General features: G+C 45.2%; 1 protein-coding gene across 2 annotated transcripts in view; it reads left to right on the top strand.

The window, feature by feature from the left end:
• The first annotated feature begins 371 nt into the window (after positions 1–371).
• Positions 372–22,337, top strand: part of FAM135B (family with sequence similarity 135 member B) — a 354,745-nt gene continuing 332,779 nt past the window's right edge. Inside the window, exon 1 of one of the 2 annotated variants that reach the window (XM_026454551.1) lies at positions 372–475. The gene's annotated coding sequence lies outside the window, so the exon portion shown is untranslated. Of the gene's footprint in view, positions 476–840; positions 1,420–22,337 lie in introns of those variants that run through there. The other variant, XM_031935958.1, reaches the window with a different exon arrangement.

Raw genomic sequence — 22,337 nt, 5'->3', positions numbered from 1 at the left:
TAGCATAGCTGAGTCTAGTGGACGGGTCACTGGGCTTCCAAGTCCCAGTCTTGGCTCCTTCTCTAAGGCTGTTTTGTCATCTGTCACAGGCATGCCACAAGAACTTGCCAACACAGTGGTGGTGATAATCAGCGTTCCCAATGCCCCAGTTATACCTGATATAAATAACGAATTGATGGGTGCTGTGCTGACGAGTTGATGGGTGCAGCACACCAACATGGCACAAGTATACATATGTAACAAACCTGCACGTTATGCACATGTACCCTAGAACTTAAAGTATAACAATAAAAAAAAAAAAAAAAAGAATGCTCAATAGACAGGAGTTGGCTTAACTCTCCCTGATCTTCCTCTCCCTTCTCCGTAGACAGAATCTCACGCGTCTGTGAAGCCCCACGTTCAGCATGAAGTGAGGAGCCCATCGGATGACCGGCCAGCTGGCGGGTTGAAGGCCACTGCTGACTTCGCGTTGGAGGTATGGGTTGCTCAGCGCTTTTACCCTTTCTCAGGCATCTACTTGTTGCCTAGGCTTCCCTTCCAAGTTCAACAGCCCCCTCCCGGCCAGTTCTCCGCCGCGTCCCACCCCTGGGGGTCTGCAGGGACCCTTTTCCTGCCCCAGGCCTGGGGTCTTGGCTCGGGAGGGCAGCCCCGCCGCGGGGACTGAGCATGCTCGCGCCGGTCGGGCTGGGAGGGCCGCACGCGGGGCCGCAGCCTGCGCCCTGGGCACCCGGGCGGCCGGGCGGGCGGGGTTTGGCCGCTGGGCAGCCCGCCCCGGGCTCCCATCAGGGCCTCGCGGCAGAGAGGGACCGAGGTGGGAGCGCGTAAGCCGCGCTGCCAGCCAGTCGCGCAGCGTCTACCCCCGCGGTGCGCAGCGGCTGCGGAGCGGAGCCAGCGGGAGCAGCAGGGCGGGCTCTCCCGGCCGCGAGGGCGCGCGGCGCGGCGCGGAGGTCTGGCCGCGTCCAGGCGGAGGAAGTAGAGGAGCCAGGGCGCCGGAGGTGAGCGCAGCCCGGAGGCGCCAGCCCAGCGGCGCGGGCGCAGCTGCCTGGTCCTTGCTCCCTTGCGGCGCTGGCGGCTGCGTTCTCCCGACAGCACTGACAGCCTAGCGTCCTGGCGCCCGCTCACTGGGGCTGCCCGGAGGCCGCGGCCGGGCAGCTGTTGCACCGAGAGGGGGCAGCTGCGGAGTTCCATAACCATAGCAACCGCATCAGCACCGGCGGCGGCGGGCGAGGGCAGCATCCGCTCGCTCCTCCTCCAGGCAGCCTCGCCGCGGGGACTCGACACCAGCTCGCAGGTGCCGCGGACTTCCCAGTCCGCCCGCCGCCGCAAGTGTTGGCGGCCAGAGACGGCGAAAGAGGAGAAAGAGGGACCCAGGAGCGCGGCCCCCGGGGGAGAGAGAGGGGAGCCCTGCAGTGGAGACAGGTAGGTGAGAGCGCTCTGGGGTCGGCAGCTGCAAAACTCTCTCGTCGGTGGCAGTGACGCTTCTGCAAGCGTGGTTGCCAGTTGGATGGCTTTCTGTCACGGAACTGCGATTCCGCCGCAAAATGTGGTTTATCTCCCTCGATTTTCCCCAGTCTCTCTGCCCTCCAGGTTTGCTGCACAGCTGGGCAGGTCTTGAGGGAATAAGAAGGGCCAGGGCTGTGAGAGAAGCGGAGAGGCTGGGTTAATGAGGGGGTCCCCCCAGGAGTTCCAGATGGAGGCTGAGGGGGCTCATGCAGACCTTGGCCATTGGGGTCCTTGAAGCCAGGGAACCCGGGGGCCAGGCTCAGGAGAAGACCGCACTGGGATGGAGGGGACAGTGGCAGCGATTCTCTGTGATCCAGGCGAATGCACAGACCCATTCTTCCTGTGGCTTGGCTGGGGACAGGGGTGTGCGGGGACACTGCAGCTCAGCTATGACATGGAAAGGGACCAGCTCTTGATCTTTAGAGCCACCTTCAAACCCAATCACTGGAGGGGATGTTTAGACGAGACAAGTAGTAACTGTTATTATTTTGGGACACAGGAGTATCATGTTATTGTCGTTGACTATTAGGGATAGGAGGGGAATAGAAATAAAATTTTGAGCTAGCAGACAAGACCGTGCCCTCCCCTTCTCCCCGCCTCATTTCTAGCTCCCCACCCCACTTTGCCAGCAAAACAAGAACCACATCGCGCATAGAGACAATCCTTGCTGCTTGGCCACTGGCAAACTATCTCACTTTCAGACAGCTGGAGACACCTGCTTCAGGTGTCCATTTGAACCAGGGGGCTTTGTTTTCCATCAGGTTATGATGCTCTTGATGTTAAGTGATGTGTCAAAGCCGAGAGACACCTGGGCTGTCCACACAGTGTGATAGACTGTTAACTACATCTGCAGGCTGGAGAGAGGGCCAGAGCTTGGGTAGTGATTCCCAACTCAGATCAGCTGGGACCAGGGCCCTGGAAGAAGGAAGATAGCATGTGAATAATTAGGGTCTGAAAGTTCGTGCATGTGGGTAAGTAGGTCTCTGAGTAATAACCAGGATAGGCAGCCATTGACTTTGAAAAGGCTCTTCCTTTATATCGTGGCCTCGGGGGACAGTCTAAGTCCCAATTAAATGGCTATGTTCTTTAATTGGGCTTTTAATTTATGGTGTCATTATGTTACCCAAGGGGATGTGATTCGGCCAATGTCTCATCTGGAGATTTATGTCATAATATGGATGATATTATCAGAGCTTAGGCAGATGGTTAGGTGTAGAGGAAAGTGGACCAGATTCAAATCCATGTCAGAAAACATGGATTTGAACTCTGATTTCCTCATGCACCTGCTGTGTGACCTTGAGTTGTTCCACCTCACTGAGGCTTCTTTCTCTCATCTGGAGAATGGGGCTACTAACAAGTCTTGCAGTTTATCAGGCTCAATCACGATCCAGTGGGATGTGGAGAGGATGTTTGGGAAGGGCTTTTAAAAACCTCAGGTCTTGTGCAAGTAAAAGGGATAATTGTTTTCTAAAGAAACTCTCTTCCTCAGATTGGCAAATCATTAAACATCCATCAGCTATGAAAAGAGAGTGGAAATATTAGTCAGTGACTCACAGTGGAGACACTGTAGTCTGGTCCAAGATTCACTCAGGGCAACATAAAGAGGGCTTCTCGGGAGAATGCTGCATGCCATCCTCCTTGCCTACAAGTGCTGAAGGTCAAGTGCTTTGCCATCAAATGCAGCACTCATCTAGTTTGAAACAGTGAGGTCTGCTCACCACAGGGGTGGATTAAATTTTTTTACAGTGTAAACAGAGATTTACACAGAGTAGGGACTCATTTAACTGTTCACCTCGGGTTGTGGGTTTCTTGTGGGCAGGATTACTTTCATCCAACTCTGCTCTGTAATGTCAGGTGTTTACCAAATGTTTGCTCAATTTGACTGAAGTAGACTGAATGCTTACAGCTTGATTTTATTGCTGAAGGAATTATAATTTCTGGAAGGAACCAGGACTATCTTATACTGTTCTCTGCTCTTTTATGCCCCTGATTTTGCTCATAGTGGTCTCCCTGCGTAGAATAACCATTTCTCACTTCTTTCTTCCCTTAACAACCTGATTCAAATGCCCCTTCCTATAGGAAGCCTTCCCAGATTCTCTCATGTGCTCCCACAACACTCTGGACCTGCTTTGTGATGGACTGTGCTGTGTCATCGCTTGCACACATACCTGTCCTTTCTGTTGATTTGATGCTTCCCGATGACTGGTGCCTCTTCCTATCTGACTTTGGTTGTGGCTGCAGCACCTGGTGCAGCCATGGCCATGATGAATGGTTGTTGAATGAGTGAACGAGCCTTACTTCCAACATGACCACCTGTGCAGACGTAGGCTGCAGAAAGGCCGTTTCTGGCTGCTTTCGCCATCTCGGTCTGTGTGGCAAGCCTGAAGGATGCTCCATGGCTTGTTGTGTATTATTTAGGGTCAACCACTGAGGCAAAGTGAAGGAGAACAGAAGCACATATTTTGCTTTAAAATGCTCATTTTTTTTTTCAAGTGGGCACTTTAGGATAACTGAAATCTGGTGTTGAATGGCCTTCATGTAACATTTGCTGAAAACATCTGATGGAATATTTTAAACTTGAAATATCTTTCTCTCACTTCAATTTCTTTCCTTGATTTCAGCTCCAGTATAGTAAAAAAGCACAAGCATTGGGATTTCAGCTCCAGTATAGTAAAAAAGCACAAGCATTGGATTAAGATAGCCTAGATTTAATCTCAGTTCTCAGGGTACCTGGAACTAGGGCACTTGATTGTCTTGTGCCTCAGTTTCCTCATTCGTAAAGTGTGGATGTGAATACCCATCTCACAGGGATGTCGAATGCTTGGAGCAAATTAATACTGGGCCATAAAAGTAGTTCATAAACTGTAAAATATTAATACCCTAAGTAAGTTCATTCTTTTCCTTACTTTTTGACCTAGAAAATGAGCAAAATCCTTGTCTAATTTCACAGCATCACATTGGCTTCCAATGCTAGCTCCTTCACTCATTAGCTCTGTGTGACCTTCAGTAAATCATTTTGCTCCCCCAGCCATCTGCCTTACCTGTGTAGCATTGCAATGATAGCCACCTTTCAAGATAGGTAGGGAAATTCACAGAAAGAAAATTGCCATGCCAGGAACTCAATATATAATATCTGTAATTTGCAAATGATCGATGTAATTGCCAATAATAGAGGGTTCCAGAATTGTTTGAAATGCCCCAAATGAGTCTCCTCCCTCTATTTCACCTACATTTCTACAAGAGAGGAAGAACTAAGAAGATGGCCATGGTTCCAACCACCCAGAACCTCTTTTGGTTAGACATGAGAGACACCAGGAGGGAGCAGAATGACCTAAAGATTTAGATTCAGGGACCAGGTCCTCACTCCAGATCTGACACTAACCATTTGCAGGACTATTGATCTGGTCACCTTACCTTTCTTGACTCAGTGTTTTCATCTGTAAAAAACCTGGGTGATGTCAATGGCTTTCTCTAGCTCTATTGCAGTGCTCGTATGTACTAATCTGTGTTTCCCCTTACCAAGTTTACATCTATAGCCCTCAGACCATTTTGTGGTTGTTGTTATTATTGGAACTCACAGCTTATCCAAAACTCTACATTTCAATGCATTATATACCCATAGCCCTACCACCAAATTTTTCTTCTTTTTGCATTTTCCTTAGTTTAGAAACTTAAGACTGGGTGCGGTGGCTCATGCTTGTAATCCCAGCACTTTGGGAGGCTGAGGCAGATGGATCACAAGGTCAGGAGTTCAAGACCAGCCTGTCCAATATGATGAAACCCATCTCTACTAAAAAATACAAAAATTAGCCAAGCATGGTGGCACATGTCTGTAATCCCAGCTACCTGGGAGGCTGAGGCAGGAGAATTGCTTGAACCCAGGAGGCAGAGGTTGCAGTGAGCCAAGATCACACTACTGCACTACAACCTGGGCAACAGAGTGAGACTCCAACTAAAAAAAAAAAAAAAAAAAAAAAAAAAAAAAGAAAGAAAGAAAGAAAAGGAAAAGAAAGAAAGTTAAAGTGCCCAAGATGACCCAGGGACTTAGGGAGTTGTTCAATACTCCTTGTCCCAGTCCAATTCTTATCCTACTCTAGGCAGGAGGTTCTGCTGCTCAGTCCAGTCTGGAAGATCTCCTTAATTTCAAATGCAAGAAATTGTGTGTGTAAAGTCTGATCTTACCTGAGAGATCTGGCAGAGGTTCACGGACATCGCTAATATCTGCTGAGCTACCCAGACAATGGGTGCCCAAACATGTCAAATGTTTCTGCTCAAACATGAATCATTTCTAGGTGGCTGCACACCCATCTCAGGAGTGACTCGTGAGGGAGATCTTAGCATCACAAAGGAAAGTGGCACTGTAAGCCTGGGATCTGTGGTCCTCCCTCCGCCTCTGGTGTGGATGGAGTGGTGCTGTGATGTGCCTGGTATAGGACATTTGCATAAGTAGCCTGCCCTGTGTCACTCATCATGCCAGACTGAGAATCAACTGTGGACAACACAAGGTCCTTGCCTTTCAAGAGCTTAATATGTAGTTGGGGGATCAGGCATGGAAATGGGCAAGAACAAACCAGGCAATGCAGGGGGTCTGCAGGAGCAAAGAGAAGGCGCATACGGCATATTTCCTAGGTGGTGGCCGTCAAGGATGCCTTCTCAGAGAAGAGAGAGTCTAAGCTGAGTCTGAAGGAATCTCCACATGCAGACCTGAGGGAAGGGCAATCAGAAAGGGAGAGCAACATGCAGAGACTTGGAGACAAGAAGTAGCAAGGAAGAGAAAGAAACGGCAGGGCTGGAACAAGAGGCCAAGGGGTGAGGTGGTGTCCATTGAGGCTTGAGAGACAGTAGGGTTACACGTTTGAGAGTTTTGCAAGCCAGTCTTTTCCTCTAATGGAAGGCCATAGGAAGTCACAGAAAAGTCTAGACCTGGGCAGGATGCTCTCCCCAGGTGTGATAGAGGCCAGGTTAGCGAGATCCAACAAAGATTTTATGGCCTCTTAGGAGGCTCTGCAGAGATGCTTGACTTCAGGTAATGAGAGGTGGGAGAAAGAGAAGGACAGAGAAGAAATAGTGTGAGAAGGAAGAGTAGAGAGGAACAGAAGGAGGGTATCAGAGAAATGAACAGATTGCATCCTATCTCACAAAAATATCAGTGAGACATTCTAGGGACCTTTGATCATTGATAGGTCAAGAGGAAGGAGGGGCCATGGTTGATACTCAGGCTTTCTATCCATCCTCCCACCATGAGAGAAGAAGGCAAGGACTAATGAACCAGGCTGTGAATTGACATCCTGCCTTTATTCTGCTTCCCAGTGTCTACCCTGCGCACGGCAGCCAGAGAGATCTTTATAAAACTGAAATCAGATTAAACTCTTTACTCAAAGCCCTTTAGTGGTTTTCTAACTCAGAGTAAAATCTGAAGCATTTCCCATGACCTGCAACCTACAGGACTTTCAGCCCCTGTTCCAACCCTGCTCACCACCTTGTGACCTGGTCTCCTCCATAGCCACTCACCTCTACCCACCCTGGCCTCCTGGCTGATCTTCAGCAGCACATGCTACTCCTTCCTCCTGGGACATTCTTCTCCCTGGTAACCACCGGCTGTCCCTACTTTATTCTGGCTGCAACTCAAATGTCACCTTAGCATATCATTAACTCACCCTTACCACCTACTTCTACAATGACAGTCTCCTATTTTGATGTTTCTTTCTTTATAGTACTCATCAATATATTACATAGTTCACTATTGAACTCCCACTGGTAGAACAAATCCTCTCATATAATATGCACTCAGTAAATGTTTGCTGAATGAATGAATGAATGAACATAGGATTGCCTCGGTGCCAGAGTAGATGCTGGTCCCAGCATTGACTGGGAATTAGAAAATGAGGAAATGATTGAGGGAGAAACAATGACATGTTCCAAATTATGAGTTAGACTTAAATGATCATTTCCTACATAGCTCCAATATTCCAGGCATAACTAGGCAGTTGGATAGCAAGAGTACCAAGATCAAATTTCTTTTGAAACATTTCTTGGGACATGCAAAGCCATAGATTTATTGTTAGAGGAGTCTCCAGCTAGACACTGGAGGATGTGGGCCTGGTTGAGTTCTGTTGTTCACTTTCTCTGTCACTTTAGACATATTCTTTCCACCCCATTCTTTAAAGTCTTGCCCTATATTTAATTGATGATATAGCTTTTGTTGTTGGGCTTTGCGATATAGGAAATATTTTTCTTTTCTTTCCTTTCTTTTTTTCTTTTTTTTTTTTTTTTTGACAGAGTTTTGCTCTTGTTACCCAGGCTGGGAGTACAGTGGCACAATCTCAGCTCACTGCAACCTCCACCTCCCGGGTTGAAGTGATTCTCCTGCCTCAGCCTCCCAAGTAGCTGGGATTACAGGCATGTGCCACCATGCCCAGCTAATTTTGTATTTTTAGTAGCGACAGAGTTTCACTACATTGGTCAGGCTGGTCTTGAACTCTTGACCTCAAGTGATCCACCTGCTGCGGCCCCCCAAATTGCTGGGATTACAGGCATGATCCACCATGCCTGGCCTATTTTTCTTTCTCTTCTAGAGTTTTGTCTCTAATTTCATTATATTTGGCAGACGTTGAAGTGACGTCATATTCTCTAAGTCTTCAGTTACTTAGAATAACTGTAACTTACAGTCTTTAGTCTTCAGTTATTGGAGGGAAGATGGGCAAGGAGATTGAAGAGGTGAGTGTCATCCCAGGTAGCTGGAGGGAGGTAGTGGTGGGATGAACTCTTTGCATATGGATAATCTAGAGGCAGAGTGGTGTATGCTCCCTTTGTGAGAGTGTCTTCCTGGTGCAGCTCTTTTGGTAGGAAGTTCCCGTGGTGGAAGTTCTCTTGCTGGGATGGCAGATAAGGCCCTTATCCACCCATCTGTCTGTCTGAGCATGGCTCACTCTGCTCCCCCAACCAGGCACACCCTCTTCCATGTCTCCAGGGCTGGGCTCTCTTACCTGATGGGCCCTGCGGGTCCCTGTGTTCCTCTCCAACACTCAGTGCAACCCTGTGGCTTGACCTCAGCCTGTAGCTTTCTTGTCTAGATCTCGAGTCCCTCCTAGACTCTGTATTTTTGAGATTAAGAACTAGGTTTTATCTTTTATAAGGAGTCTGGTATCTGAAAGAAAATCGGATCAAAAATTGAATACAGGTACTCTAGGGTTAATTCTGATATGGATTAGCTGTGTTCTTTAAGCAGGAACTTAACCTCCCTGGAGTTCTTTTCCCAATTGTGAAGGGAAGGCAGTCAACACAAATTTTATTTCCTAAGTGCCTGTTATGCCCCATACTCTCTTATAGAAGCTTGAAGGGGGCCAAGATAAAGAAGATCATGTTTATGTCCTTAATAAGTTTATAACTTTTAAAGAAGACAAACAAGTAGAGAAGCAGTTATAATGTACAGTGACAGATGTACAGTTATAATGTACATCTCTATGATAGAGATAAGACCTGATAACAGAGAAGGACACCTAACCCCACCTGGGAATGCCATGGGGGGCTTCCTGGAGGAAGAGGTATCAAATATGAAACATGAATGGAAAGTAGGAGTTACATAGATAAATGTGGGATAAGGAGTCGGGGGACCTGTTTCACATAGAAGAAAGCCAGTGTGGAGAGCAGGGGTTGAGAGAGTATTGCAGGCAGTAGGATGTGTGGGCTCAGAGAGAGTGTGGGTGAAGAACTTAAGACAGGGATGGGAAGCTGAAAGGCTGGAGAGGTGAGTAGAGCTGGGCGTGCGGGCCCTTGGACACTTTGTGAATGGATTTATTCTTTATCTGGAAGCTAATGGGAAGGGTGGGAAGATCTTAAACTGGGAGATGAGGGATACGAGCATGCATTTTGGACTGGTCCATTCTGGCTGCAACATAAAGAATGCATTGGAGAAAAGTAAGTTAGGAGGCATGGAAACTAGGTGGGAGTCTATTGCAGGAAATTTAGGGTACCTAGAGGTAAGGATGGCCTAAACCTAGGTTAAGGTAGTAGGGACGGAGACAGGAGGACCAACTTGAGATTTATTCAGTCAGTAGAATCTTGACATACAGGGTCCAAGAGTAAAGAATACCTCTGCTCCAGGATGATGCTCCATTTTCTGACCTAGTCTGATGGATTGGCTTTGCTGCTGTTCACTGGCCTGGGGACACAGGGGAAAGAACAGGTTTTCAGGAGGAGACGGTGAGTTCTGTTTCGAATGTGTGGAGTTTCAGGTCTCCAATGACATCCATATACATTTTAGGCAGTATCAATCAAACTCAGAAAAGAGTTTGGCTGAATACACAGACTTAGGGAATCCTCAGCACATAGATGCTAATTGAGAGCCTGGGAGTAGCAGTGATCCGCTAGGAGAAGTATAGAGGTAGAGGAAGCAAAGGTGTTCTTTTAGACCCACAAGGTCTACACTACTGCTCATTGAAAAAATCAAACAAACGCTGGGTGCGATGGCTCACGCCTGTAATCCCAGCACTTTGGGAGGCCGAGGCAGACAGATCACGAGGCAGGAGCTCGAGACTGTCCTGGCCAACATGGTGAAACCCCATCTCTACGAATAATACAAAAATTAGCTGGGTGGTGGTGTGTGCCTATAGTTCCAGCTACTTGGGAAGCTGAGGCAGGAGAATCGCTTGAATCTGGGAGGCGAAGGTTGCAGTGAGCTGAGACTGTGCCACTGCACTCCAGCCTGGCGAAAGAGTGAGACTCTGTCTCACAAACAACAAACAAACAAAATCAAACAACAACACACACAAAAAAACAAACAACAACACACACTATCTGGCTTCCTCTGGCCCTAAGGATTTTTCCTTTTGTGTCTACCCTGTTGGTTGGGACAGATCATCCCTTGATGTTCCTGTGGCTCACTCCCTTTCCTCATCTAAGTTCCCTCTTCGTAGTGATCTCTCTGGACAACCCTAGTTAAATAACCCTGTGTAGTCTCTAGCCACAGAGCTTGCTTAGTCTGTAGCCACAGAGCTTGCTTTCTTTTTTTCTCAAAAGAATTCATTATTATATCATTATCTGAAATAGTAGAGATGCATCGGTTTATTTGTTTTCTGTTATCTCCTCTGCAAGATATGACCTCCCATGGTGCAAGGACTTTGCCATACTCATAGCTGCACAAAACCCTTAGAATAGTTCCTGACACGCATTGAGCATGCAATAAATATTTGTCAAAAAATAGAAGAATACATGCAGAAATCATCAATAATAAAATAATACTTTTTACATTTAAAAACTAATAACTGCAGTCCTATTTAAGCACCATTTACAGTTCCCTATTTAAGCACCATTTACAGGTCAGAAGGTAGCCTTTCAGTTCAGGGGCACCTTGCAGCCTGGTTGCTTGCTGCTGGGCACCTGCCCCCCTAGGATGACCTCCCCTGTCCATCTCCTCAGATGACACTGACAGGTCTTTTCTTTTCTTTTCTTTTTTTTTTTTTTTTGAGAGGGAATCTTACTCCGTCTTCAAGGCTGGAGTGCAGTGGTGCGATCTCAGCTCACTGCAACCTCTGCCTCCCGGGTTCAAGCGAGTCTCCTGCCTCGGCCTCCCCAGTAGCTGGGATTCCAGGTACCCACCACCTTGCCTGGCTAATTTTTTGTATTTTTAGTAGATAAGGGGTTTCGCCATGTTGGCCAGGCTGGTCTTGAACTCCTGACCTCAGGTGATCCGCCCACCTTGGCCTTCCAAAGTGCTGGGATTACAGGCATGAGCCACTGCGCCTGGCCGACAAGTGACAAGTGTGGTTTTTGTTTGTTTGTTTGTTTGGTTGGTTTTTGAGACGGAGTCTCGCTCTGTCACCCAGGCTGGAGTGCAGTGGCGCGATCTTGGCTCACTGCAAGCTCCGCCACCTCCCGGGTTCACGCCATTCTCCTGCCTCAGCCTCCCTAGAAGCTTGGACTACAGGCGCCCGCCACCACGCCCGGCTAATTTTTTTGTATTTTTAGTAGAGACAGGGTTTCACCGTGTTCGCCAGGATGGTCTTGATCTCCTGACCTCGTGATCCGCCCGCCTCGGCCTCCCAAAGTGCTGGGATTACAGGCGTGAGCCACCGCGCCCGGCCAAGTGTGTTTTAAATTTCAGTTGAAACAGAAAAGAAGTACCACCCCTGCCCACCCCCCGCGCCCCCCGCCGCACACACACCTAGGGCTAGGATGAAAGTAGCCTGAGGAATGCAGTGGACAACTCCCACCCACCATGCTCCTGTGAGTGCACGGGTGGGTGCTGGGCCATTCACTGGGAAACAGCTCTGCTTGAGACATTAAGCATCAGATGTAAGTACAGCACCCCACTGTTCTGCTTAATCCAGAGATAAAAGCAATGTTTTCTTAGACAATTGTTCTTTACCTTAATTATGTCCAGGATCACTTTGAGCATCTGATAAAATTTATAGCCACTCTTCTCAGAAAAAAAAAAAAAGTAATCCTATGGGAGTTGGGGGGAAGGTATGGATCTCCTGAAGTCCTCCGTGACCAGCTAAGAATGCCTTTTCTACAAGTGGGATGGGGCTGCTTTGGCGCCTACAGACATCCCTGCATGGACATCACAAAGTGAACATATTCTCTGGTGAAAACTAAACGGCAGGTCTTCTGAGTAGTAGTGAGACAGGGTCATGCAAATGAAAATCACAACCTTTAGAGTGAGGCCGACTTTGGTTTGAATCCAAGTTCTGATTAGAGTAATCAACTTGTAACATTTTGAGGGGGACTGTTCCAGTTTGAAAACTGAAAGTCTCGCATCCCAGGAACCTTCTTGGTCCTGGACAACGTGGATGAGTTGGTCACCCTAGTTCTGACATTTGTTAGCCCAGGGACCCCAGGCAGTTACTAGGCCTTCGTGGAGAGGTCCTGCACCTTAGGTCAGGTTCCTAAGATGCAGAAACTGAAATGGAGATTCTTGTGCAAGTGATTGGCTGAGCAGGTACCTTCAGTTGAAACTTCAGAGAAAGAGGGAAGCAGGATTAGACAAGGGAGAGGCCAGCCATGGATATCTAGTCTCAGCCTGATGGCATAGGATGCCCTGGGACACAAACGGCCCACACAGTCTTCCTCCTTGTGGCCAGGGCCCAGGCTGTTGTTACTGCTATAGACTCAGCTCTGGCAGCATATCCTCCCAAGTATTTCTGCGAAAAGCAGCTCCTGTCAGCTGTGGGCAATTTGCAGAAGAACAAAGCAACTGCAGGCTGCTAGCAGCCAAAAACTCATCTGGGTGATGGAGCACCATCTCAGTAGAGGGGACCAGGTGGGTTAGCAGTAGCATCCACCACATTAATGGGTATTTCAATTACAGCCCTCCATGTCTTCCTTTAAGACACACACATTCCCCAAGGCTCATTCTTTGGGACTCATAACATTCAGCCCTACCACTCTCTGATCCTTTGAAAATGCCTGTGCCCTGAGGGAATGAGTCATAAAATACTATAAAAATGTCTCTCGAAACTTTACCATGCTTGGAACCCGAGGAGCCCTGCTGTGGATTTTCATCCCGACTTAGCCACTCCTCCTGCTCATCTCTTAAAAGCATCTACTGACCAGCAAAAGTGCAATGGGATGCCAGCTACACCAGTACCTTCCAGCCTGGTGGGGTTGCATTAGCTGTTCACACGTTACTCTCCACTCACTGATACTTTTGGTACCTGAAGCTTGGTTTTCTTTACCACCCACTTCTGCAATTACCTAGGAGGCTTTCCAAGTTTAAGTAGATGACCCCTAGACCATCCTGAATCCCACCTTCTACTCAGATAGGTTTTCCTCTACTCCCCTTAGCCGCACACTCACTCACATATCATACTCGTTCTTCATTCCAGATGATCTGTCGAACATAGCCTCATCTCTTAGCTTGCCTTTTGAGTTTTCCTGCTATTGCTGTTCTTTGATTGCCTGGATTCCTCTGACCCAGTGATCTCTCCTATTTCCCTCAATTCTTTAGCCCTCTTTTTTTATAACTCCCCTCCTTACCCACATGGGTTTCATGGTATGGAATTTCAGCAGTACTTTTCCCAATAACCTCATTGTAACCTCAGTTTCTCCCTAGGAGACTAAGACTTCAGTCATGTTGCTTTAATTGTATTGACCTTAGTTCCTTTATCTCTAAAACAATGATAATACACAACCTATGAGGAATTTTTAATAAAATTTACATAAAAATAAAATTAAACAGCTTCTATTGTAATACTTGGCACATAGTAGATTAATCAATGTTTATTCTGACTAAAGGCTGATCTGTGTATGTATTTAATATCAACCAAGAGGATGGCGGGATTGTCATTCCACTCTGAAAACTGAGGAACCTCGATGCAATGCCTTAGGGGTCTTTGAGGCCATCAACCCATGACAACACTGAGCAATAGCTTATGTTCAGAAGTGTGACAATGAGTCATAAAAGAAAATCGAAATTACAGTCTGTAAACTCTGCTGAAATAAGAGTATAATTTCTAAAATAGGTTACATCAGAAATTACTAAAATTAAATATAAAAGTATTTGGTGCTTAAAGAACTTGGTATTAGTTATCTGGAAAATTAATTTCTGGGGCACACATCATCTTAGCTGAGGTGTTTTTGCAGGGGAAGAGAAGGCAACTGAATTGGTGCCTTTGGTGAAACTTCATTTATTTTAATCCAGAATATAAAATGCACTGAAGAATAAATTGCCTTTTTAGTTTGTTTAAAGGAAATGTGTAAAGATAAGATTATCCTTGGAATCTTGTGCCCCAAGTAGAATTCATCAAGCTTGGTATTTTAACAGGTTGGCTTGTGTTGGTCTTTTGGGAGAATAAAATGAATATTAATATAATTGCTTCTGAATAACAGAATGAGATTCTTCCAGGTTTCTTTTTTTTTCCTTCCTTTCCCCACTTTCTTTTCAAAAGCATGCAGATGTTGGAGACAAAGAATGATAATAAAACCATCTTTCAGCGATGGATTAACATTGAATTAGGAAGTGGTGTGCATGAGAGGAAAAGGAAGCTCTTTCTTCTTTTTTTTTAAAACAAATTATTAGCTTTAATTAAATGTGAAATAAAACAAAAGCATACAATAAAAAGCCCTTTGGTGTAAAGAGCTGATACTACAATAAGACCAACTTGAATATTCACAACTTTTCTATAATAATTGATTGCAAGATAATCACAGTAAAATTTCAGCATACTTTAAGTAGATTTAATTGTATAAAAGTAAATATATAACTCTGAAATTATTAACAAAATACTACCTAAGCATACTTTGTAAAAGTAAACTTATATTTTATGTAGTCTGACCATTTTTCCTTGGGAAGCTCTTTCTAAGCCCCTACAATGAGCTGTGGACTGTAGAAAGTACTTCCTCAGGTGAAGCTCTTATGTCATCTTCATGCGGGGCCATCATTAGCCCTAAAAAAGAAAAGCCAAGAGGGTAAAATACTTGTTCACAGTCACACAGTCAGCCAGAACCTGACCCCCAAATTGGTTTGATCTCAAAACTTATTCCTTCCTGGCCGCACTGTAGATGTCCCTTGTGAAGGGTATTCAAAATTCAGCTATAAATCATGAAAGTAAAACAAACTGTTTCCCTCTCAGCCAATAAAGAAACCCAAATAAAACCTCAAAAAACCCTATTTACTCAAGATTGCTTGCTCTTAGCCACCCAGCTATGTGAACTTGAGAAAGGACTAGAGCTCCTGTTTAACTTAGAGGAAGGGATTTATTTGAGGATCCCTCATATCAGGTCTGGTTCCAACATTTTTTGATTCTAGAACACGCGTGAAGGGTTGCAGGCACATCTACTTGAAAAAACTCGTAGAATTAGAATACTGCTTAGGCTAAAAAAAAGAAAAAGAAATCCAGAGAAATCTATGTCCTCCCTACTTACTCAGATGAGCAGTCAAAATAATAGGTGTTCATCCTTTCACTTCATACTTTATTGACTTTCTTGAACCAAACTGGAAGAAAGGAGCATTTACTAAAATTGCAGATCTGCCCTTTCTTGTTTGTGTGGCTTCATTCAGTGTCCCCCTAGATATTTTTATTCAAAATTCAGTGATTAATGGATGTGTCAAAACTCCTGGGATGCAAATGTAGTGTATAGTGTATATCTAGACTGAAAATCAATATGCTGCTTTAAGAGGCATCTCATTCTAAGTTAAAACTGAGGCTGGATTGACACCCAGTGTAATCCAATTGAGGCTTGCGTAGGGTCACTGCAGGAATGAGCAGTGTGCCCTGAGCTGCAAGTTTTCTTTGCAAGTATTTTTGGGGTCCTGATCATGGCTTCCAGGGGTGCAGAGGGTGAGGTGCCCCCAAAGAAGGAGCTGGTGCATCTATTTATAATTTAAGCACAATATTATATTATTGCCTCTCCTGTGTCTCTCCCTCTCTCTCTGTTACACAGGCATGCATAAACACATGTACAAACCCCATCTTCATCTGGGCAGCCTCCTTGTGGACTCAGGTTCACCTCAGTTGCCATCGTTTCTGAAAAGGCATTTTCCACGCCTCTGATGGTTGAATTCATTGTCTTTCTCTCCCACAGCAGCTCGGCTAAGACCCCAGCTTGGAGGCGTGACAGCCTGTGGGTTGTGTGGTAATACATCGCTCAAAGCCTCGCTCCTCTCCTGGTTGGCTTTGTTACCCAGGACAGATTGCTCAGCCTCTCTGTACTTCCATTTCTTCACGTGGAAAGTTGGAATAAAAAATAAAATGGTGCCTCCTTCACGTTTTTGTTAGAATGAAAGAACAAACTCAAGAAGCAATGTGGTTAGAAATGTGACCCATAGCAAGACTCAAGAAATGTTAACTTTTGCGCTTTGAGCATTGATTTAAGTCCATCTCTGTTTCTTATTTGGGACAGTGAGGGTTTTTTTTTTTCTTCAAATTTTACATTCATTGTTCCTGAAATATAGTCTGTTCCATTCATTAAAGCAAAAGTCACTGAGGCACCTAAGTCTAGGTACTAGGTTGGCACAGGTTTTATAGGAAAATGCGGTTTATGGAGTCATTAAATGAATGCTTGGGTAGATGGATGGATGGGTACATGGGTGGGTGGATGGACGCTAAAATAGTTTAACAACTTTTTTTTCTAAAAATGTGGGTATCTCAGAGTACTACTCCATGATGAAAATATTAAATGAAGAGACCCAGTGTGAGTGGATAGGAACACTGGTTCTGAAGCCAGAAAACTGGGTTTAATCCTAACTGTGCTACTGGCATTGGTCAGATTTGTTAACTAATCGGAGCATAAATCCTTTCATCAAACAATGCAAGAACAATATGTCTATCTAATGGAGTATTTTGAGGATTAAATGAGTTAATATATGAAAAACATTTAAACAGTGACTGGCATGCTGTATATAAACACTAGGAAGTGTAAGCTACTATTACTAGGTAGGACCTGGGATTGACTACAAAAGTTGCAGGGCCAGCTGCAAAATGAGGAGGTGGAGCCCATTGTTAAAAATTAGTATTAATATCAAGATGATAACAGCAGAGCAATTAATCGAAGGGAGGGGTCTTCTAAGCATGGTGTGGGATCCTCTGTGACTATGTAGGGCATGCATTCATAAAGTCAACCCTGGCAGGATGCTCGGATGCTCATTTCCCTAAATTACAGAGTCTGACAAAGATTACAGGCATCTTCTGAGCAGGCTCTTGATGGCCCCTGTGGCCACGTACTTCAACACACTCTTCCCTATTTCCCTCTTCCCTACCCTTCCTCATCCCATACAGATATCCTATGGACCTTGTTGTTCCCCACATCTTTGGAAACCAGCAAGGTGTCACTCCTGCACAGACTATACTCATCCCCCCTCCGCTGAAGTGGCACTTCCTTTCCATTCTCCCTCTACAGTCTGGGAATCTCTTTTGCATCTTTCAGCTGACGCTTGGGCGTGATGTGGAATGGACTCCTCTGCCTTATGTGCTGACCATGTAGCCCATACTAATGTCCGTCTTTGAACTTAACAATTTCACACTCTCCTTCTCCAGATGGTGAACTCCTCCAGGGGAGGCCTTTGACTTTTTTATCTTGTACTCCCATCTAATGCCTGACTATTCCAAACATTTCTTCTAAAGTTAGGTCTGGCCTTGGCACTGTTAGATGCACAGACTCATGGTAAAATCTTGGTTTCTGGAGCTGGTTTTATAGAACAATTCCCTGAAGTGGCTGGGAGAGACCAGTTGAACAGACACTAGGCTGGATGTAACAGAGGCAGGAGCAAGTGGAAGGTAAAAATGATAGAGTGGAGGAGCTGTCATTCAAGCGAGAATAAAGCAATAAAACATGAGCAAAGACTGGCTGTGTTACAGCCGCATAACCGGGGCAGGCAGTGTGGAAGCCAGCCTTGAAGGGCTAACTCCCAGGACTATGCTAAAACATGCCCAGTTCAATCACTGTCCACCTAAGGGAATGGTGCAGCCATCGGTGCTTTCCCAAGAGCCTGCTTTGCGGGCATTAGCTTAGACCCACTCTCTGCCCTGCTGTGCTCAGCTGTAATATGCAAACTAATTGACCTGAAGGATGCAAGCAGAGTATTTGAATTCAAAAAATCCTGTTCCAGTTTCAACTGTGCCAGTCACTAGCTGTGTTTTGGAAAACATTTAACTTCTTCGAATCTGTTTTCTTATCTGTAAAATGGAGATAACAAGACTTCTTTTGTCCTAGGTGGCCTGGATGATTGAATGATGTAACCACTGCATACACAGACTTAACAAAGTGCCTGACACCGTGAGACATAACTGAGAAAGAATATTTATTTTATTAGTAAATGAAATTTAATCAAGTCTATAGCATGTGCCAAGAATCATCCTGGGTGCTGGGGATGCTGTTGAGAGCAAGGCAGGCATGGTCTCTGTCTCCTCAAACTGAAATTCTTTTAGCAGGGAGAGTAGGGAGAAGTCAGAGGTAACAGACGGTAGTTTCTTTCTCTTTTCCCTTCTAAACAATGTATCCAAACACATGTTCATTCAACAGACATGGGTTTTCTCCTGTAATCTTAACAACAGTTTTATCAGATGAAAGCATTCTTACTGGTCTCTTCACAAACGAAGATTCTGAAGCTCAGAGAGTTGAGTGTCCTGCCAAGAGTCACACAGATGATCAGTCTCAGAACCCAAATTCCAACTTAGAGGCATCTGATTCCAAAGCTGTTTCAGAAGGCTAACTTGTTAAATAGAGACGGACTCACAGTCCTGCAGAGCAATCAGTGCAAACTAGGACAAGTTGACTTGCTTTTCAAAATGACGAGAGATGCAGAAATCATCCTAGTGTTGTTTCATGTTGGCTTTCTTCCATTAGGAAATATATTTCTCTTTCCTTTGAGTTTGTTTCTTCCACTGAACCTCTCTTTTTTTTCCTATTTTCTCATATATTCCTTATTTCTCTATTAGCAGAGATACTTATTTACATTTAAAAAATCCTATTTGAGTGTGGACAGCTTGAATATTGAGCCTATTTCATAATCTATCTTTCTCCACAGTGCTTCCGTAGCTGCACAATAAGTGTTTATATAATTCTGCAATTAGGATTTCATTGTACAACCTGATGACAACAGCCTACAGAAACAGAACAATCCCATCATGTCAAGGTACTGATGTTTTGGAACCAGATAGTTCAAAATAACTGACGTTGAGGTTTCCCCTGAGCTACCAGCACAGGCTGAGAGCTGGTCTCCCAGCTAGACTCTCCTAAGCTGAGCACTAGTTATAAATGACTGCTCACTTCTCTCCAGCCCTTACTTGTCCCAGGGAGTCCCCATGGAATTCACATGAGGAAATTAAATTGTTCAGAATGGTGGAGCCAGAGCTCAACTCCCAGAGGCTCATGGACATCCAGATCTGATGAATGACCGTGTTGTTTAGCTGTATTTGTTACTGACCCAGTCCTGCCAGCACAGTTGGCACCACTGAGAACCTCCTCGCAAAGTGGCTGCCCCAAGGCTTCACTGTGCTCAGAAACAGACTGTCTCAATGAGGCATTGAGCCTGCCTGATGGGGTAAGCCTTGGGGAATAAACCTCAGGAGGTATTTTTGTGGGAAAACTAGGTGCACAGGGATATCATTTGATTTTGTGTCCTTTTGTATTCAGGTGTTAGAGTTCTGTGTAATTTAGAAGCAAGAACAAAAGACGTAAATATTGTTTCATTTATTTATCTAAAAAATATTAATAAGCACCTACTATAGTCCAAGTCCAGTGCTGAGGATACAAAGATACAATCATCATCATCATCCCTAAAACTAGTATTTGTTGAATTCATTTTAGCAGGCATTATGTTAAACACTTTGCATGTAGTACCTACTTAATCCATAGGGTGCCCAACTCCAGGATTGTATGATATTATGATATAGTAAGAAATCTACATTTTTATTTTAGTCCTCAGTTATGGACACAGAGCTCCTAAAACTTTTATAATTTCCTAAGTGATAAGAGCAATAAAGATGAAAGTAGCAACTTTTGTGATTCATGACAAGCCTCTATCAACATTGCCTGAGTTGATATCAATGGCATGACTTTTGGAAAGCCCCGAAACAAGGGGAGGCGGGGGCTAGTTGCCAAGGGGATCAACCATGTGGTTAGTGGGTTGGAACTGCCAGATCCCCGACCTCCCAATCTCCAGGATGGGGTGAGGAGAGGGACTGGAGACTGAATTTATTACCAATGTCAGTGTTTTAATCAGTCATAGCTATGTAGTGAAACTGCCATAAAAACCTACATGGACAGGGTTCAGAGGGCTCCCAGGTTGGTGAACACCTGGAGGTGCTGAGAGGGTGGTTGCCCAGAGAGGGCATGGAAGTTCCACACCCCTTTCCATACCTCACCTTATGTACCTCTTCTTTTCAGTGCTTTTTGAGTTGCATCCTTTGTTATAAATGGCTACATGTAAGTAGATGTTTTCCTGAGTTTTGCCAGCTGTTCTAGGAAATCATTAAACTAGATGAGGAGGTCGTGGAAACCTGTGACATAGAGCTGGTCAGTCAGAGGCACAGATGACAACTGGACTTTCCGTTGGCATCTGAAGTTAGGGGTCTGAGCCCTTAACCTGCCAGGGTCTGCACTGACCCCAGGCAGTTAGTGTCACAATTGCTCAGTGTGCAAAACCGACACATCTGCCAGCAGAAATGTTTTCTCTGTGAGCGTATTGAAAAATGGTTTGTTTTTCCCTCCTTATGGGAAATGTCTTTTCATGTCTTCCTCAACACTCACCCAAGGGCAGGGCCCTTATTATTTGTAGTATTATATCCCTAGGGTTGTCTTATGTGGCTAACCTAGTGCCATCCCGAGTTTATCCACAGAGTTAGAGAAGATCAGGGTCACCACTTTGGTAGGTAGAGCCAGTGTATTTAGAAGCACCCTCCCACACTAGATTGAATGCCTGATAAAGCAGGATCACTGCTCTCTCTCTGGTTTCAAGTTCTGGTGGAGAAGGGAGATGATAAAACAAATAATTTGAAAGTCATTTATTATTTGCTGCGACAAAAGCAACCATAGGGTGCTCTCTGGAAGTTCAGGGGAATGAGGGACTATGGGATCAAGGAAGGCTTTAAAGAGGAGGTAATATGCACCCCCATGTTGATAGGCCAGTTGGACACTTTCAGGGGAAGCTCGTGGGGAAAAAGGCATTCCAAGGACAGAGAAGAACCTTTGCAAAGACAAGGAACTATAGTAAAGGCCAGGGTTTTCAGGGGCACTTGTTAACACATATTTAGAATGATTAGGGCTCAGAGAGCATGTGGTGACTAGTGGCAGGAGGTGGGACTGATAAAGTATATAGACCCCGAGATGCAGGGAATGTCAGGGGGATGGGTTGAGATTTCATCTTGTTTTGGGGGAAGACATTATATATAGTTTTCTTCCAGTTAACACGGGGTTCTGCTGGAATAACAGAAACCTCATGAGGGGGCTCATCCAAATAGGGTTTTATTTTTCTCGTGCAACAACAGATCTGGCTCACGATGCTACTTGTGGGAAGTCATCAAGAACCCAGGCTTCCCAGGATCTCTTCTCTGACATTTTTACTGTATGTCTGTCTTTTTCTGGTTCATGACCATGAGATCTCTGCTCTATAATCAGACATGATGTCTGATGTCCATATTCCTGATATATAGGAAGCAGGAAGGGTGAAGAGCAAAAGCATATGTCAGCAAAGTTTATCTCTTTGAATCAGGACAAAGTATCTTTCTCCTAATTCCATTCACTAGACTTTCACTAACATCTTCTTAGCCTGAACTGACCCTCATGGCCACCACTGACCAAAAGGGCATCTGAGGAAGTGCCTGTCTGAGTATAGGTGTCAGTTAATATCACCATTCTGTTTAGTGAGAAAAGGAGGATAGATTTTGGCTAAGAAACTAGCAGTGCCTGCTAGTGTGAGTGACAGGATCAGCTTACATTTACAAAACTGGCATTGTCAGCCATCAAGGTTACCATGACCTTGTAGCCATGGCGATCAAGCAGCTGATAATGAGGCAACAGATAAACAAACAGATCATGAAAATGTAGGGTAAGAGGGATTTGTGGTGATTTGGGAGCCAAAGGAAGGAGCACTTTACCCAGTGTGGGGCATGGTTTGGGAAGGTATCCCCAGAGAAGGTGACTCTGTGGCTGAGCTTGAAGGAAGATAATTGGTAGGTGACAAAGAAGAGGTAAGGACATGCAAGAAAGTTCAGGGAAAAGAGATTACATGATCCTGGCTGGCAAATGTAAATAGTTCTATTGGAGGAGGGTAGAAGGGGGGAGTGGGTTCTTCTTAGTCTCAACTAGACACATAGGACAACCATTGGTGACACTTGATATCTGCCTACTCAGGAACCACAGGTGTTCCTCTTTAGCAAAAGCCTTTGCAGCAGCCA

Source organism: Piliocolobus tephrosceles, chromosome 7 (assembly GCF_002776525.5).
Source record: "Piliocolobus tephrosceles isolate RC106 chromosome 7, ASM277652v3, whole genome shotgun sequence".
Taxonomy (NCBI): domain Eukaryota; kingdom Metazoa; phylum Chordata; class Mammalia; order Primates; family Cercopithecidae; genus Piliocolobus; species Piliocolobus tephrosceles.
The sequence above is the reverse complement of the archived record's forward strand: the minus strand, read 5'-3'. Positions and strand labels throughout refer to the sequence as shown.